A 16,093-nucleotide genomic window follows, 5' to 3' on the forward strand; every position below is an offset into this window, starting at 1 on the left:
AAGCATTCACTCTTGAGCAAAATTGTGGCTTTTTAGAAACAAAAAAGCAACCCCCCCCAAAAAAAAAAACAAAAGTTGCCCGCGCCCCCACAGTTGTCATTTCTTGTCCTCTCTCAGGATTAGCTTTAAAATATCTTGTTCTTGTCGACTTGAGTTAGCCAAATGGATTTCCAACCTTGTCTCTTTAGACTTCCATTTTTCAGTGTGTAGGCTTCGATTGACTGCATCCTGTGTCCTTCCTGGAAATGATTGATTTGCATGCTGACTGGCCTCTGTTTTATATATATATATATATATATATATATATATATATATATATATATATATATATATATATATATAATTTTTTTTCTCCCTCGGAGTAATTATTTTGATCATTTACTCTTCGGACTTTTGGCATGTTATGTTTTGTGAGTTGGTCCACAAGAGCACTTTGTTGATCGCTGCTTTTGCTGTATTCTTGATAACAGAACTTGACGTGGATTTCAAGCCCCCACATAAGTCAGGTAACTATGCGAAAGATACAAGTGGCCTATCTTTTAAATATATATCTCTGACAGATTTGGCCAGATTCTATCCAATTGAGCATTTTTATTTGGAAAAACATTGAATTTGTTGACCCATCGTAGAATCGGCAAAAAAGAAAAACTGTAAAAGCAATCTTGGTGGTATTACAAAATAAAAGTTCTTTTTTAATCGTGGATTAAGAAAGCATTGATAATGTTAGTAAAATTGACTTCTTGGTATTTTGTTAGTTAAACGTGTCAACTACCACTACCAGCATTACCTTAACTACAAAGTGACATAGTCTACCTCAAACAAACTATATTTCATGTAAACCACAATTTTTATTGTCTCTAAACTGAAAAATAAGGAGATCTCTATTTCTAGTATTTATTTTGTTACAGTTATAAAAATATGAGTAGGGTGAGAACAAGTGAATTTATCCTAGATGATGATGAATTTAACCAGAACACTACTGACACTTTCTCGCAATACATATGTATTTTTAAAATGTGCGTATATATTTCTAGTATCAAAGTTTCTTACATGGAGGGCCTTTCTGCATCGGTTGGGAGATCTTCCCACATTTCCAATACTTTGTGAGATGCTCCAGCTTTGCAGTCTCATAGAGCAGTTTGATTTTTTTTTTTTTTTTCAGAATCCCTGTGCATGTATGTTTAGCAGCACCTGTAGATGCTGGTAGCAAACCCTCCCCCAATTGTGACAACAAAAAATGTCTTCAAACATTGTAGAGGTTTGCCCCTGCAGGCTAAATCACTCCACACTGTGAACCTCTGATCAATCTTGGTATCTGCTCCTCCTGTCTATACACCAGGAATATATATCTACCATACTTTCAAGGTATATTTTAATTCAATTTCTTTTTACCTGCACTTCTCAAGTTTCATCCTTTCTCCACTGTTTTTAGCATCCTAATGGTTTTTTCTGCTTCAACACTGACAGCACTACAATTTTTCTTTTTCTTTTTTTTCTTTTGTCTTTTTGGGGGCTACATCTGATGGTGTTCAGGAATCACTCCTGCTTGTGTTAGTGGGGTCAAACAGTGTTGGGATGGAAACTAGATTAGACAGTGCAAGGCAAGCACCATGACTAGTCCGTTATACTATTTCTCAGCCCCCTACAATTTACTTTGAACTATTTTTTTGTTTTCTTTTTTTGCTTTGTTTTTGGGTCACACCCGGCAGCGCTCAGGGGTCACTCCTGGCTCCACGCTCAGAAATTGCTCCTGGCAGGCATGGGGGACCATATGGGATGCCGGGAATCGAACCACTGTCCTTCTGCATGAAAGGCAGTTGCCTGCCTCCATGCTATCTCTCCAGCCCTGAACTATATTTTACAGAAGAAATATGTAAATGAATATTTTTTTCAAAAGTGACAGGCACCCATTCACCTACTTCTCTAGTATTCTCCAAGGAATAGTTATCAGTACTTTTGAAATTCAAAAGTATCCCCTTTGTATTAGAATTCTTTATTGAATATTTTTTTTTCTTTTGGTTTTTTTTTTGGGGCTACACCCGGCGGTGCTCAGGGGTTACTCCTGGCTGTCTGCTCAGAAATAGCTCCTGGCAGGCACGGGGGACCATATGGGACACCAGGATTCGAACCAACCACCTTTGGTCCTGGATCGGCTGCTTGCAAGGCAAACGCCGCTGTGCTATCTCTCCGGGCCTATTGAATATTTTTGTCACACTGTGCTCAGGTCTTTCTCCTAGCTTTGCACTGAGGGTCACTCCTGATGATGCTGGGGGGATCATATGTGGTGCCAGGGATTGAACCAGAGTGGGCTACATGCAGTGTAAGCACCCTACCTGCTGTACTCTGGCTGTCAACTTGAAATTTTTTGTTTGGCAATACTAAGAATTTAACCTGGGAGCCTCATGTGTGTTCTAGCACTGAATCACATCTTTGTTTCATTGAATGATTTTTTAAAAACAAATGCCAGGAGATAGAACTCATCAATCGATTTGTGTTTCTTGCCTGTGTGGGACTCTGGATTCTACTGCCAGCACTGAAAATGAAACATAAACCTAACTTATTAGAATGGTCTAGTTTAGCTTTCAAGCTTTTCTTCTTGAGTAGCCAGAGGACTCTTATATAATCAGGTCACTGTATAAACACTCTTCTCAAAAATCTTTAGCTCTCTGAATTCTTTGCTGTTCAGGATCTTTCCTAGCTCTTAATATTTACTACTTCTATCAAAGGCTTATAGACCTTCACATATATTTGTTTTTATTTAAGCCTCAGTGTTTTGCCTCCTTAGAGATCATTCTTTACAGTGGGGTAGTACTGTTAGGTATTCATTCTTCCTATCCCATTATGTCTTCTTTATAGCAATTATAGCAATCTATGTTGGTTGCTTACTTATTGTGTCTTCTATTAGAATAAAAATTCTTAGAGAACAAGGATTTTCCCTGTTATTGTCATTGACCAGCATCAACACTTATTTTTAGCATACTAGATATTTGTTGAGTTAATGACCAAGGAGAATTATTTTCCTGTGTATTATAGTTTTTGTGACATTGAGCAAGTGATTTAATTTCTGTGTTTTAGATTTGTCATCTACATTATGATGAGAATCTTCCCATGCCATCCTTGAATGGGATATGAATTCTTCCAAAACCATGAAGTATTGTGCGAATAGAATTGACATGTAATTCAGCCTCATATTTTATACTGAGAAAAATAGTCCAGGGGTCAGGAGAACTAGTATGGCTAGTAGGGTGCTTGCCCTGCACTATTATTGCCTTAACACAGTTGACCTGGCTTCGTTTCTTGAGCACTACTAGGATTGATACTGAGCCTGGAGTAATCTCTGAGCACCTCTGAGGATGGCCCATAAATCCAAACAAAATAAAAAATAATCCAGGCTAGGGGCTGGAGAGATAGATAGCTCTCTTCTGTGCATTTTGAAATTCATAGGTCCATTGTTTTAGACTCAATAGAATTTGTTAGAATTAGTAATAGGTCTTTGGTATATAATGCTTTATGGTGTATTTTATGTACATATATACACATTATTTATTAATGATATTTATTTGGGGCTGCCTCCTAACCATTGCTCAGAGATTCTAGTGGCCTATCCTGGTGATTTTTTTGTTTTGTTTTGTTTTTGGGCCACACCCGGCAGTGCTCAGGGGTTACTCCTGGCTCTCTGCTCAGAAATAGCTCCTGGCAGGCATGGGGGACCATATAACACCGGGATTCGAACCAACCACCTTTGGTCCTGGATCCGCTCTTTGCAAGGCAAACGCCGCTGTGCTATCTCTCCAGGCCCTATCCTGGTGATTCTGATCAACTGTGTCAGCAGCAGTTCAATGGTATCATCCAAGAATGTGATGCTGTACTGGACCTGCAGTTCTGGGGACAACCCAAGCCACCCTGGTGTTGTTTGGGGGAACTATGTGGTGCTGATATTCAAATCTCAAGAGGCATGTACCTTAACTCCTGTATTAGCTCTCTGGTTCATAATGTTTACTTTTTTTTTTTTTTTTGGTCACTCCGGCAGCACTCGGATTACTCCTGGCTCTGCGCTCAGAAATCGCCCGTCAGGGTCGCGGGGAGGACCATATGGGATGCTGGTATTTGAACCAACATCCATCTGTGTACAAGGCAAACGCCCTACTGCTGTGCTATCTCTCCAGCCCATAATGTTTACTTTTTAAGTAAATTGTAAAAGACTATTAAGTCATTCAAGAATCAATTAAGGCTGAAAAGATAGTTCAGTTGCTAAGATGCTTGCCTTGAGTGGGGCTGACCCAGGATCAAGCTGACCCAGCACCACATATGGTCCCCTGAGCACACACCAGGAGCAATTTCTGAGTGGAAAATCGGGGTAATCCCTGAAAACAACTGGGTAGACACCCCACTCTCAAAAAAAGAATGGAATTAACTTAGATTTTTCTCTGTATTATCACAAAGCACCTATCATAGTGTTGACTTTAGTGTATCCCCCTAAAATAGCCCATCTACCAGAAGAAGCATGTTGAAATTTCTTAGATTAGACATTTTGTTTTGTTTAGGGGCTACACCTGGCAGTTACTCCTGGAGTTACTCCTGGCTGGGCTTAGGACCATATGGGATGCTGGGGACGGAACCCAGGTCAGCCACATGCAAGGCAAGCTCCCTACTTGCTGTGTTCATTCTGGCTCTAGGTTAGATTTTTTTGAGAATCTGAGTAAAATTCTTTAACTGGAGGTTGGGAGTGAAGGGTCACATTGACCTATGCACTTTGCTCCTGGGTCACTCCTGAATATGCTCAGAGACCATAGTGGTGCTGATCAAATGGGTTGTTTGCATGAAAGGTAAGTGTCTAATCCTTATACTATCTCTCTGGTCTTTGGGTAAACTTTGGAAAATGCTTGAAACAGGTTCTTTTGGAAGATAGACTTCCTGTCCTTAGCTCCAGAAAGATAGAACAAGAGTTAAGGCACTTGCCTTACATATGGCCAACCTCAGTTTATTTTCCTGGCATCACAAATAGTTCTTCAAGTACTGTACTTCTGGCTGTAGCTCTCAAACCAAAATAAATACATTTTCTCTGTTTTATAAGACTCCGTTAGCAAAGAAGAAAGAATATGGGATGGGGAAAGGAGTTTGCTGAAGTACCTAATATAGAGTTCTTCAAATTTAGCCATAAAAGAAACATCCTTAAGAGGTCATACAAAGCTTAGTATGTGTGTGTGTGTGTGTGTGTGTGTGTGTGTGTGTGTGTGTGTGTAGATAACAATTATAGGAAGTCAAGAAGCCAAATATATATATATATATATATATATATATATATATATATATATATGTATGTGGACTCTAAAATTTTAGTCCACGTTTTAGAGCCACCAAAATATAACTAAAGTTTACATAATCAAACTTTTGCTTATTTTAATACTTTAGTTTATTGTCTAATAGTTGCAAACATAAGTCTTAGAGAAGATCTAGAAACCTTATTTTGTGGAGAGCACCCCAGCAGCACTCAAGGGTTACTTCTGGCTCTGTACTCAGAAATTGCTCCTGGCAGACTCAGAGGACCATAAGGGATGTCTGGGATTGAACCCAGGTTGACCATGTGCAAGGCAAATGCCATACTCACAGTGCTATCACTCCAGCCTTCTGTAGTTGTTTCAAATGGGTTTTTTTCTTCAGATACAAGAATAATTTGCAGAAATGGAAAATTTTCTACCTTTACTCACATACACTTTTTGAGATAGGTGATTGGAAGAACAAAGGATATTTACCAATGATGTCCTTAGCTGAAGGTGGATGGGTAGTAGACGTAAAACTCACTTGGCATATAACTTTGTAGTTCTTGTTAATGGAACTTTGCTTCTCTGTCCTGACATTTCCATAACTCTATTTATAGCAGTGATCTCTTTGGCATTTTTCTTCTGAGTCTGTTTTTTATTTTTATGTTGCTTGTTCTCATTTTATTTTTTAAATATATTTGTAAGAATTGAGAAGGAAAAATTAAATGTTAGAAATATCTGAAATTAGTATTTTCCTTATGACTTGTCATGATTATTTGTAACAAGTTAACTGATTGTAGTGCCTGATGATACAAATACTAAATTTTTTAAGGCTGATAGTTTCTTTTAAATTTAAAAGCATATGTAGTCTACAGTAAATTATATTTCATCTAGGAAAATACTTTTTTTTGATTAACAACTTTGCTCATTAGCTCACATATAATATGAAAGTTAAAACTTTTTGTTAGGGGCTGGAGAGATAGCATGGAGGTAAGGTGCTTGCCTTTCATGCAGAAGGTCATTGGTTTGAATCCCGGCATCCCATATGGTCCCCCGAACATGTCAGGAACAATTTCTGAGCATGGAGCCAGGAGTAACCCCTGAGCGCTGCCGGGTGTTGACCCAAAAACTAAAAACAACAACAACAACAAAAAAAACCTTTTTGTTAAAGATTTTAAATGGTAAGTGATCAAATATTTTTGGAGGGAGCACAACTAACAATGAATGCTCAGAGGTTACTCCTGGCTCTCTGTACTTGGGAATTACTCTTGGTGGTGATTAGGGGACCATCTGGAATGCTGCAGATCAAATGGGGTGGCCATGAGCAAGGCATGTGCACTATCTGCTGTATTATCTCTCCAATCTGTCTTTTATTTTCTTGAGATTAACAAAAATACTTAGTACTTTATAAGTACTCATTTTTTGGGGGGGGCCACACCCGTTTGATGCTCAGGGGTTATCCTGGCTAAGTGCTCAGAAATCGCCCCTGGCTTGGGGAACCATATGGGACGCCGGGGGATCCAACCGCAGTCCGTTCCTTGGCTAGTGCTTGCAAGGCAGACACCTTACCTCTAACGTCACCTCACCGGCCCCTTATAAGTACTTATTAACACAGTCTTTTATTTAAGTAGTAAAAATATTGGTCATTTCCTAGGTGCTAGAGATACAATAGTACACAAAATAGAGAAATATCCCTAACCTCTTGGGGTCACTTTTCAAAGACAAGTATTTACTTTCACTTGTTTATTTGCATCAATCTATGAAAGAATAGGTTCTGGCTTTATGAACTACTATATTGAAAAGATGAAAAGAGAAAAGTTAGTAATCAAATTATTCACAGACATCATAGTATGGGCATCCTAAATTATTTGAATTAATCATGTGTTGACTATTGTCTTTCTGTCATTTGATTCTGTGTACTTCTACTTGTAACCCCAAATAAAATGTTGTTTGTAATCCATAATAAAGGTGTCAGTTTCTAGTCAGCCAATAGCATGATGAAAATCTGATTTTCATTTCAAATCAAATACAGCTGAGTGCCTCTGACTGCTGGTTCAAAATCTCTAATATTCTAAAGTTCTAGGAGTTTATTTGATTATTTTCTGTTCTTCACACCAGGTTTCTTCAGTCTATTTTGCTACCCAACCACTAAATAGATATTACTTCTGTAGACCAAGTACCTAAGGAATCCTATTGTATACAAGTATCCCACTGTATCCCAAATATCTAAACTTATGTGTATCTTGTAGTAAATGTTAGTAAACACTACTGTTAATAAACACTGTTGACTACTGAAAACTTAATACCATAGCATTTATCTAGTTTTTATTCAGATACTCAAGCAAAATGTTCAACTTTATTCTTTTTCTTAGTAAGACTTATTAACACTTTAGCTTTTTTATAATAATGCATTCCATTTGCTCTTCTAATCTTTTGACATTCTTTTTTCTCTTAATTTATTACTTCATGGCTTTGCCACTCCAAGAATTCTTAGCTCATATGTTCCTTTCTCTTTCAGTCATATCTACTTTTAAAATTTATAACATCTCCCTCCTTCCTCACACTGAGCCTGTTGAGTTATCTCTTTATAGGGCCAATTTTTTAAAAATTAAATCTCATATCTCCCTCTTTCCCATTTGAATGTAAAGGTCACAAGATAGGGATTTTTGTTTGTATTATATAGTTAGAAAAATATGACACAGAATTTCTCATGAAAGTTACTGGTAAGACATGATCCACTAGAACTTTTGACAAATATAGGAACTTAGGGTCAAAAGAACCCAAACTTGGGGTCAAATACAGTCAACTATTAAAGTAGTAGCTATAAGTGTGGAGTAGTACAGAAGGGAATGTCTACATTGTATCATTCCCTCTGTATCATCACTTGCTTTGTAATCAAACCTAAGAAATAGATCCATTTAAGATTTAGTAATATATCGTTTTGTATATAGTTTATCCTTCATAAAGCAATTCTGTGCTGTCAAGTTTGAGTACTCAAATTTCTTTGTAACCCTAAAATCAGTACTTGATAGAACTTTCAAGGTCATCTGTACACATATTATGGCAGAACAGCAAAACTCTTGCATCCTATGGGCCTACTTAAGGTTCACCAAAGCAGTGGTTAGCCTTCTTATTTCAGATATCATAACCTGTTCTTTATTATCTATTTTAATGTTATTTTTTGCATTCCTTTTACTATAACTTTATGATTTCAATGTAATGTAGAAGTGCTATCTAGAGTTCTAAGCATTGAAGGGATTGATATGTTTTATGAAAATTTATGAGTATCTGTGTTAGCTCATCTTCATCTAGGCATGAGTTATAGCTAGGAGCTCTGTTAGATAAGGTACTTTAAAACAAAACTAACAAAAAAGACGAAGTTGTGTAGTGATGAGTGACTTAACTTTGTTTTTACTTTGAGTATTAGTAATTCAGCATCCTCAGCAACTTAACAGCATAGCTATTACTGCTTTGTGGATACATTTGATTTGGAGGAAACTCTATAAGTGATCAACCATAATTTAGAGATAAATTATCAAAGTTCTCCTAAACTTTAATTCTCCCCACCTTTCTTTTTTTGCTGCTGCTGTTGTCATGACTGGGGAGAAAGGTCTATCTATGGTCCTCACTAGGAATTGTAAACTTTAGTTGCTACACTTGCATGCATGCTTGCTGTGTTCACACTTAGTTAAGGTTCTTTTTGTTCGTTTTTGGTTTTTGGGTCACATCTGGTGGTGCTCAGGGGTTACTCCTGGCTCTGTGCTTAGAAGTTGCTCCTGGCAGGCTTGGGGGACCATATGGGATGCCAAGATTCCAACTGGAGTCTGTCCCGTGTTGGCCACATACAATGCAAACACCTTACCCCTGTGCTATTGCTCCGGCCCTCTTTAAGATTCTTGAACACCTTTTGGTGTGGAGCTCCCTGGGGCTTGCTGTGGTTCTTGTAGTTGTGCAGACAGACATCACATTCTATTTGCACTACTCACACATCTTTCAGTACTGGTGCTCACACACACCTGACTGCACCAATGATAATTGTTGTTGGGGTCCTCACATAGCAGAATTACAAGGATTGTGCTCAAGCCATGTAAGGAGCATTGGGGACACTTTTGCAAGGTAAGCCCTTTTGTTGCTGAAATGTATCCTAGGCCCCAAAACAGTAAAGTACAAGATGTTGGTTGTGATGATTTGATACACATATACTGTGAAAGAATTTATCCCTTCTAATTAACATCATCATTATCCATCATCTTACATTTTATCACTTTTTTGGTTTTGGTTTTATGCCACACCCAGTGGTGCTCAGGATTTACTCATGCTTATGTGCTTTAGGATTTCTCTTGGTGGTGTTAGGGGAATATTGTGGTGCTGGGGATCAAACACTGGTTGGTTGCATGCAAGGCAAGGCAAGGTTACCTGCTGTATTATATCTTCAGCTCCAACATGCAAATTTTCATGTCAGTACTACTAAAATGAGTATTTATGAGCAAAAATAATTTTTTTTCAAAAATAGAGCTATTTCTATTTGCAGAAGACATGATAATATAAAAAGGAAACACTAAGAACTGAGGCCAGAGTGAAAGAGGGCATTTGCCTTGATTCTGGTCCATCTGAGTTCAATCCTAAACACCATGTGGCCCCATGCAGTGCCAAGAGTGATCCCTCAGCTCACCCAGGGGTAAATCACCTCACTACTGGGTGAAACACAAAAACTAAAAGGAATTTACAAAAAATTTACTAGAAACAGTAGGTCAATACAGTAAAGTGACACTATGCAAGTTTAATATAAACAAGTCTTGCATTTATATGCAAATAAACTAAAAAGGAAGTTGACACAATCCCCTTTATAATAGCATCTAGAAATATCAAGTATAAGAATCAATAAAGGGAGGCTGGAGAGATAGCATGGAGGTAAGGCATTTGCCTTTCATGCAGAAGGTCATTAGTTCAAATCCTGGTGTCCCATATGGTTCCCCGTGCCTGCCAAGAGCAATTTCTGAGCATGGAGCCTGGAGTAACCCCTGAGCGCTGCCGGGTGTGACCCAAAAACCACAAAAAAAAAAAAAAAAAAAAAAAAAGAATCAATAAAGGAACATGATCAGGTGCATTCCCCAGCATTTAGCTGGTAGTAGTCCCGTACGTCTGCCAGTTGTAGTCCAAAAACAAAATAAGCCAAAAAAAAATATATGGGTTTAGAACCCCAAGAATATTTAAGTGTTAGAATTTTTGATCCTTAGCACCTTTCCACATAAACTATGTAATTCCAGTATTGATCTTTGTACAAAAGAATATTTGATTTTCAATGCATTGCAACCGAGCATGTGTGCAAGAACTATAGCTATAAAATGTGAGTAGCTAAGTATGTGCAACCCCCCAGGAGTATAAAAGAAGTAACAAAGGGAGGTACTGATATTTGACTTAAGTATGTTTCTATTAGTTATGAGATCTGAAGTTGTATTCCTGGCTTTGCATGCTGCCCTCACCCCTACCCCACACTCAATCCCCCTCAGCATCAGGTATAACTCTGAACAGCATAGCCAGAGTTCTGAACCCATGGGATATCACTGGCCTGATCTATCTTATCCAGTATCTCTGGGTGTGATGCAATAAGGGTCAAGGATGTGGCTCAGTGCTAAGAGTACAACATGTATGAAGCCCTAAGTTCAGTTCTGAACACTACCAAACAAACAAACAAACAAACAAAAACTCATTGGTGCTCAATTTTGACTGACTTTAAAAAAACTTAATTGGTAAAGTGCATGCTTTACATAAAATTTCTTGGTTTCTGTCACTGCAATTAAAACGGGAACAAGTGTCAGAGAATAATAACTGGACCAACACTTTGTTAAAGAAGATAGGTTGACTGCATGCAGGGTAAACATCTTAATCTGTGTTATCTCTTTGGACCTTGCATAGCTTTTTTTTCCAGAATGTTGTACAACTGGACTTAAAATATGAAACCTTTTTAGTTTGGCTCCTATAAGTTGTTGTTGTATATGTGAGTGTTTCAGGGTTTATTCATTTCCTTCTTTCCTTTCTCCCTTCTTTCATTTCTTCCCCTTTCCTCCATTTCTTTCTTGCCTTTTCCTTCCTTCCTTCTTTTCTTCCTTTTCCTTCATCCTCCCTCCCTTTCTTTCCTTTTTCCCTTTCTTCCCTTCCTTTTCCTTCCTCCCTTCCTCTGTCCTTTCTTCCTTTCCTTTTCCTTTCTTCCTTCTTTCCTACCTTCCTTCCTATTCCTCCTCCATTCTTCCCTTCCTTCTCTTCTTTCTTCCCTTCCTTCCTTTTCTACCCTCCCTCCTTTATTCCCCCTTCTTCCTTTCTTTTCCTTTCTTCCTTCTTTCCTTTATTTCTTTCCTTTTTCTTCCATTCTTCCTTCCTTGCTTCCTCCTTTTCTTTCCTTCCGCCCTTCTTTCATTTCTTCCCTTCCTTTTCCTTCCATTTCTTTCTTGCCTTTTCATTCCTTCCTTTCTTTCTTCTTTCCTTTTCCTCCATCCTCCCAACCTTTCTTTTTTCCTTTCTTCCCTTCATTTCCCTTCCTTCCTTCCTTCTGTTCTTTCTTCCTTTCATTTTTTCCTTCCTCATTTCCTACCTTCCTTTTCCTCCTTCATTCTTTCCTTCCTTCTCTTCCTTTCCTTCCTTCCTCCCTTTTTCCCTCTCATCTTCCTCCCTCCCTCCCTCCCTCCCTCCCTCCCTCCCTCCCTCCCTCCCTTCTTTCTTCCTTCTTTCCTTTCTCCCTCTCTCCCTCTCCAGTCCTCCCTCTCTCCCTATTGTACTCAGGATATTTAGCTCTGTGGTGCTGAGGACCACCCAGGATTACACCCACAGGTGCTAGCGTGGGGGAGGGAAACATGGTGCTAAGGATTGAATTTGGGGTCTCAAGCATGAATGTGTGTTTCAAATACTTTGAACTCTCTTCTTAGCCCCTAGCTCATTTCTCTATTTTTCCACATTATTTTTTAATTAAAGCATTGTAATTCCCAAAGTTATTCATAGTTAAGTTTTAAACATACACTATTTCAGCAGCAGTATTAACCTTCCTCCATCAATGTTCCCAGAGTCCATCCCATACCAATCCTCCTCAGCCCCAGTCAACCAGCATAACAGATACGTTTTTAAGTTTAATAGTTAAAGTTTGGGTCTCATTTTATTATTGTCTCCATGGTTTGGATATTTAGTTCTGTCCTTTCTTAATGCATGTCCACCAATACATCTGAGTCTCCTTAGCTCCTGTTCCTCATTATTTCACATCTGCCATTCTCCACTCAATTTCTCTTCTCCTCAATATACTCTGGGCCAAGAGAATTTGAGACAACCCTTATTTGAACTATTGAATTCCTTCATACAATTATTCTAAACTCATGTAAGTGATGTCCTGTATTTATCTTCTTTGATTCATTTATCATAAAACCTTTTAGTTCCATCCATGTTGCAGTGAAATTTATGATTGTATCATTCCTTACAGCTGTGTAGTATTGCATCTTATATCTGTATTACATCTTCATGATCCACTCATCTGTTGTTGGACTCCTGCTCTTAACTATTGGAGAGTTCTGTGATGAAAGGGGGTGTGCTTACATAATTTTGAATGAATTTTTCTTTTTCCTTTGTATATATATCCAAAAGGCAATGGGTGGTGGAATAGAATTCTGGGTTCTGGCAATGGTGGTGGGAATGGCCCTTACTATATCTGAAACTCAACTATGAAGGACTAGAGATCACAATTGTTTCAATATAAAATAAAATTTTAAAAAGTGGAATTGGTGAGTTATTTGGCAACTTGATTCTAAGTTTACTGAGAACCCCTTTTTTTCCATAGGGTTGTAGATGGTTTCTTTTAATACTGAAGAATATTCCTTTAATATGTCACAGTTATTCCATTCACCTACTGAAGGATATGTGCTTCCAAGAGTAATGGGTCTTGAATTGGCCTCCTGCATGAAAAACATGCTCTCTAGCATATTGATCTTTTTTTGACCCATGAGTGTTGTTTAGTTTCTACATATTTGTATGTCTTTAGACTTTTCTCTGTCCTTTGTTTTAGTTTGGAGAGTGGGCCCACCTGCATGTGCTCAGGGCTCTTCTCATGGCTTTGTACTAAAGGATCACTCCTGACTAGGCTCCAGGGATCAGGTAGGTTGCCAGGTATCAATCTGGGTTAGCCATATGCAGTGGAAATGCCTTATCTGCTATATTGTTGCTCTGCTTCACACATTTTTTCTTGGTGGTGGGAGTTAATCCCAAGCACTTCTCAGAGGACATGGTGCTGCTTGGTTTTTTAGATGCCAGGGACTGTCAGGGTCATATTCTGCAATGCTCAGAATTTCATATGGTGCCAAGAATCAAATCTGGATTAGACACATACACAGGCAAAGTATGTGGCCTAACCTTTGTACTATTTGTACTTTTTTTTCTTTTGGTTTTTCGGGCCACACCCATTTGATGCTCAGGGGTTACTCCTGGCTAAGCGCTCAGAAATTGCCCCTGGCTTGGGGAGACCATATGGGATGCCGGGGGATCAAACCAAGGTCCTTCCTTGGCTAGTGCTTGCAAGGAAGACACCTTGCCTCTAGCGTCACCGCTCTGGCCCCTACATTTTTGTACTATTTCCCTAGTCCTCTTTTTTTCAGTGATTGGTCTAGAATTGGCAACTTGAACCCTGGCAATCTCAGATCTACCATTGAGACATATCACCAACTCCCATACTATTGTCTCATCATTAATTTCTAGTTTTATATTGTGGACATAAAAATTTATTTCATTCTTCATTTTTTTGGGGGGGCACACCCACTGGTGCTCAGGGTCATTCTTTTTTTTTTTTTTTTTTTTTTTGGTTTTTGGGTCACACCCAGCATTGCTCAGGGGTTACTCCTGGCTGTCTGCTCAGAAATAGCTCCTGGCAGGCACGGGGGACCATATGGGACACCGGGATTCGAACCAACCACCAACCAAGGCAAACGGCGCTGTGCTATCTCTCCGGGCCCTCAGGGTCATTCTTGTGGTGTTTCAGGAGCCACATGGGGTGTTGGGGATCCCAGAACCCAGGTTGACTGTGTACAAGGCAAATCCCTTACCCACCATGCTTTTGCTCCGGCCCTGATTTTAATCTTAAGTTGGCTAAGATTTTTTTGACCTATAATATAATCTATTATAGAGGATGTTTTTCCACTTCATACTCAATATTGAATTAATGCAGTCTTCTTAAATTCTCTTAGGTTTGTTTTATAGCCTATAATATGGTTTATGATGGGGAGTGTTCCCTATTCAATTGGAAAAAACATTCATTCTGCTACTGTTGAATGAAATACTGTAGTCCATTAAGTTAGTTAAATCTGTTGATGATTTTTTCTAAAGTGCAGTTCAATTAAAATAATTTTTTTATTGTCTTTTTGTCTGGACAAAATGAGTTGTTAATAGTGATGTATTGAAGAACCCTACATTATTATCTATTTTTCTCTTAAGATCTGTTAGTAATCGCTTAGTGTATATTAGCACTTATCTTAGATAATTTATCTTATATAATAATCATATTTGTGTGCTACCATTTTGGCATGAAGTTAATATTGTATAAGTATCATTATACATGCTTTATTTTCATGTCTCTCTGCCTGAACTTTTATCTCCCATATTTTCACTGTGACCTTACATGTTGTTACAAGTGAAATGATGAGTGAAATGAGTTAGGAAGATAAAAGATAAATGCTAGATAATCTCATAAAGTTAAAAAGAAAAAAGAATTTGAGAATTCCCAATGTAAAAAAAATTCTGAGACATGATCAGTAGAACAGGGAACTAAGAAGGCTAGAAAAGGTGGGCTAGAGGCTGGGAAGGAATCTTGGGATAATTGTTGAGGGATTTATATATTTTGGTGGAGAGATTGGTATAGCAGCACTGCAAAACAATGATTTTAAATCTATTATAAATCTGATACCTCAATAAAAACTAAATTAAAAAACCTGAAATGAGTTTTCTAGGCAGCACATAGTTGGGTCATATATTCTGTGGTTGTTAATGTTTTTGATGTAGCCACTCTGTGCTAGATCAGATTGGTTGATTTATTCCACTTACACCTCAGGTTATTATAATAATAAAAAATTATTTTATCTTTTGCCTTTTTAATTTGTCCTTAGAATGTTTCTTTTTCCTTCTGTGTTTACATTGCTTAGTTTACCTTTTTTATTTCATGTCTCTACTCCAGGTTACTTTTTACTTCTGAGGTTTGCATAAAATATATCATAGATAAATTGTTCTTTTATACTGATAACATCTGTAAAGTTGGATCTGTATAGAAATTCTCACCTATAAAATTTGTCCTTTTTCTCTTCTTTAATAATTTGTGCATCATAAATCATCTCTTTGTTTTGTTTTTGGGCCACACCTGATGGCCCTCAGAAGTTACTCCTGGCTCTGCTTAGGAATCACTTTTGGCAGGCTCGGAGGATCATATGAGATGCCAGGGATTGAACCCAAGTTGACCAATATATATATATATATTGTTTTTTTGGGTTACATCCAGCAGTGTTCAGGTGTTACTCCTGGCTCTCTGCTCAGAAATTGCTACTGGCAGGCTCGGGGGACCATATGGAATGCCAGGATTCCAGCACCATCTGTCCTGGGTCAGTTGCATGCAAGGCAAATGCGCTACCGCTGTGCTATTTCTCCAGCCCCAAATACATAATTAAAAAAAATCTCTTTATATTTTCTAATGTTTTAATAAAATGTGTTTGGGGAATGTTTTAATGTCAGAATAATAAAGTGTTCCATTAACTTCATGGGTTTGAGGTCCAGTTCCTTGCCCAGATTTGGGTAGTTCTCAGCTATTGCTTTACACTTTC

Source organism: Suncus etruscus, chromosome 4 (genome assembly GCF_024139225.1).
Source record: "Suncus etruscus isolate mSunEtr1 chromosome 4, mSunEtr1.pri.cur, whole genome shotgun sequence".
Taxonomy (NCBI): domain Eukaryota; kingdom Metazoa; phylum Chordata; class Mammalia; order Eulipotyphla; family Soricidae; genus Suncus; species Suncus etruscus.